The following is a 4,164-nucleotide window of genomic DNA, read 5'->3' on the forward strand; positions in this document are numbered from 1 at the left end:
CAAACAAGAGGCAAGCGGAAAAGAGAGGGAGGATAGAGAGAGAGGGCGAATAAAACGGCAAGGGTGAAGTGGGGGAGAGGAAAATGAGAGGAAAATGGCAAATAATGTAATGCGAGAGATAGGGATTGTGATGGGTACTTGGTATGTTGACTTTTTGCGTACACTGCCCGGCAACGGCGCCAGAAATCCTTCTTGCTACGTCCAGAGCTTGCGTTGGTTTTCCCCGAAGAGGAAGGGATGATGCAGCAGAGTAGCGTAAGTATTTCTCTTAGTTTTTGAGAACCAAGGTATCAATCCAGTAGAGGCCACGCTCAAGTCCCTCGCACCTGGACAAAACGATAGCTACTCGCAACCAACGCGATTAGGGGTTGTCAATCCCTTCACGGTCACTTACGAGAGTGAGATCTGATAGATATAATATTTTTTGTATTTTTGGTATAAAGATGCAAAGTAAAAAGTAAAAGCAAAGTAAAAGGCAAAGCAAGATTAAAGTGATGGAGATTGATATGATGAGAATAGACCCGGGGGCCATAGGTTTCACTAGTGGCTTCTCTCAAGAGCATAAGTATTCTACGGTGGGTGAACAAATTACTATTGAGCAATTGACAGAATTGAGCATAGTTATGAGAATATCTAGGCATGATCATGTATATAGGCATCACGTCCGTGACAAGTAGACCGAAACGATTCTGCATCTACTACTATTACTCCACTCATCGACCGCTATCTAGCATGCATCTAGAGTATTAAGTTAAAAACAGAGTAACACCTTAAGCAAGATGACATGATGTAGAGAGATAAATTCATGCAATATGAAATAAACCCCATCTTGTTATCCTCGATGGCAACGATGCAATACGTGCCTTGCTGCCCCTTCTATCACTGGGTAAGGACACCGCAAGATCGAACCCAAAGCTAAGCACTTCTCCCATGGCAAGAACTACCAATCTAGTTGGCCAAACCAAACGGATAATTCGAAGAGACTTGCAAAGATAACCAATCATACATAAAAGAATTCAGAAAAGATTCAGATATTATTCATAGATAGACTTGATCATAAACCCACAATTCATCTGTCTCAACAAACACACCGCAAAAAGAAGATTACACCGAATAGATCTCCACAAGAGAGGGGGAGAACTTTGTATTGAGATTCAAAGAGAGAGAAGAAGCCATCTAGCTACTAACTATGGACCCGAAGGTCTGAGGTAAACTACTCACACTTCATCGGAGGGGCTAGGATGATGTAGAAGCCCTCCGTGATGGCGGCCCTCTTCCGGCGGAGCTCTAGAATAGGCCCCAAGATGGGATCTCGTGGATACAGAAAGTTGCGGCGGTGGAATTAGGTTTTTGGCTCATGTTCTGATCGTTTGGGGGTACGTAGGTATATATAGGAGGAAGGAGTATGTCGGTGGAGCACCGAGGGGCCCACGAGGCAGGGGGCGCGCTCTAGGGGGGGCGCCCCCCACCCTAATGACCTCCTCTTTGACCCCTTGGAGTAGGGTCCAAGTCTCCTGGATCACGTTCGGTGAGAAAATCACGTTCCCGAAGATTTTATTCCGTTTGGACTCCGTTTGATATTTTGTTTCTCCGAAACACTGAAATAGGCAAAAAAAACACCAATTCTGGGTTGGGCCTCCGGTTAATAGGTTAGTCCCAAAAATAATATAAAAGTGGAAAATAAAGCCCAATATAGTCCAAAACAGTAGATAATATAGCATGGAGCAATCAAAAATTATAGATACGTTGGAGACGTATCAGTGGCCCCGTGTGGGGTAAGGCCTCCAGCACCGCCCCCGACACACGGCCAGGCTGCTGCATCCGGAAAGGCCCCAAGATCCGCCGCAGGCACCGACGGGGTCCCGAGTGCCCCCGGCGAGTGCGGGGGAGGTGAGTGCTGAGCCACATGCCCATGCTCCTCACTTTGCCCGTCCCTCAGACTGGAAGGAAACGTGTCCCGCACGGTCGGCGTCCCCTCCAAAAACGTGCTAGGAGAGGTGGGTGCGGGAGCCGCCTGGCCACGCTCCCCACCCGGCCCTGCCCGCTGGCTAGATGATGCCTCAACCACCCCGGCCGGCAACAGCTGGATCTTGATAACCCACAAGTATAGGGGATTGCAACAGTTTTTGAGGGTAGAGTATTCAACCCAAATTTATTGATTCGACACAAGGGGAGCCAAAGAATATTCTCAAGTATTAGCAGCTGAGTAGTCAATTCAACCACACCTAGAAACTTAGTATCTGCAGCAAAGTATTTAGTAGCAAAGTAATATGATAGTAGTGGTAACGGTAGCAAAAGGTAACAATAGTAAAAGTAATGTTTTTGGTATTTTTTAGTGATGATAGCAATAGCAACGGGAAAGTAAATAAGCGAAGAACAATATATGGAAAGCTCGTAGGCAATGGATCGGTGATGGAGAATTATGCCGGATGCGGTACATCTTATAACAGTCATAACCTAGGGTGACACAGAACTAGCTCCAGTTCATCAATGTAATGTAGGCATGTATTCCGAATATAGTCATACGTGCTTATGGAAAAGAACTTGCATGACATCTTTTGTCCTACCCTCCCGTGGCAGCGGAGTCCTTACGGAAACTAAGGGATATTAAGGCCTCCTTTTAATAGAGTACCGGAACAAAGCATTAACACATAGTGAATACATGAACTCCTCAAACTACGGTCATCACCGGTAAGTATCCCAATTATTGTCACTTCGGGGTTAACGGATCATAACACATAATAGGTGACTATAGACTTGCAAGATAGGATCAAGAACACTCATATATTGATGAAAACATAATAGTTCAGATCTGAAATCATGGCACTCTGGCCATAGTGACAAGCATTAAGCATAGCAAAGTCATAGCAACATCAATCTTAGAACATAGTGGATACTAGGATCAAACCCTAACAAAACTAACTCGATTACATGATAGATCTCATCCAACCCATCACTGTCCAGCAAGCCTATGATGGAATTATTCACGCACGGCGGTGAGCATCATGAAATTGGTGATGGAGGATGGTTGATGATGACGATGGTGATGGATTCCCCTCTCCGGAGCCCCGAACGGACTCCAGATCAACCCTCTCGAGAGGTTTTAGGGCTTGGCGGCGGCTCTATATCATAAAACATGATGAATTCTTCTCTCTGGTTTTTTCTCCCCGAAACACAATATATAGAGTTGGAGTCGGAGGAGCTTCAGGGGGCCATGAGGTAGGGGGCGCGCCCTAGGGGGCAGGGGCGCCGCCCACCCTCGTGGACAGGTGGTGGGCCCCCTGGCCTTCATCTTTTGCAGGTATTTTTTACATTTTCCAAAAGGTTGCTCTGTGAAGTTTCAGCTCATTCCGAGAATGTTTGTTTCTGCACATAAATAACACCATGGTAATTATGCTGAAAACAACGTTAGTCTGGGTTAGTTCCATTCAAATCATGCAAGTTAGAGTCCAAAACAAGGGCAAAAGTGTTTGGAAAAGTAGATACGACGGAGACGTATCAACTCCCCCAAGCTTAAACCTTTGCTTGTCCTCAAGCAATTCAGTTGACAAACTGAAAGTGATAAAGAAAAACTTTTACAAACTCTGTTTGCTCTTGTTGTTGTAAATATGTAAAGCCAACATTCAAGTTTTCAGCAAAGATTATAACTAACCACATTCGCAATAACTCTTAGGTCTCAAGTTTACTCATATCAATAGCATAATCAACTAGCGAGCAATAATAATAAATCTCGGATGACAACACTTTCTCAAAACAATCATAATATGATATAACAAGATGGTATCTCGCTAGCCCTTTCTGAGACCGCAAAACATAAATGCAAAGCACCTTTAAAGACCAAGGACTGACTAGACATTGTAATTCATGGTAAAAGAGATCCAGTTGAGTCATACTCAATGTAAACTAACAGTAATGAATGCAAATGACAGCGGTGCTCTCCAGCTGGTGCTTTTTAATAAGAGGATGATGACTCAGCATAAAAGTAAATAGATAGGCCCTTCATAGAGGGAAGCAGAGATTTGTAGAGGTGCCAGAGCTCGGTTTTGCAATAGAGATGAATAATATTTTGAGCGGTATACTTTCATTGTCAACATAACAACCAAGAGATGGCGATATCTTCCATGCTACACACATTATAGGCGGTTCCCAAACAGAATGGTAAAG

Source organism: Triticum dicoccoides, chromosome 6A (genome assembly GCF_002162155.2).
Source record: "Triticum dicoccoides isolate Atlit2015 ecotype Zavitan chromosome 6A, WEW_v2.0, whole genome shotgun sequence".
Lineage (NCBI taxonomy): Eukaryota > Viridiplantae > Streptophyta > Magnoliopsida > Poales > Poaceae > Triticum > Triticum dicoccoides.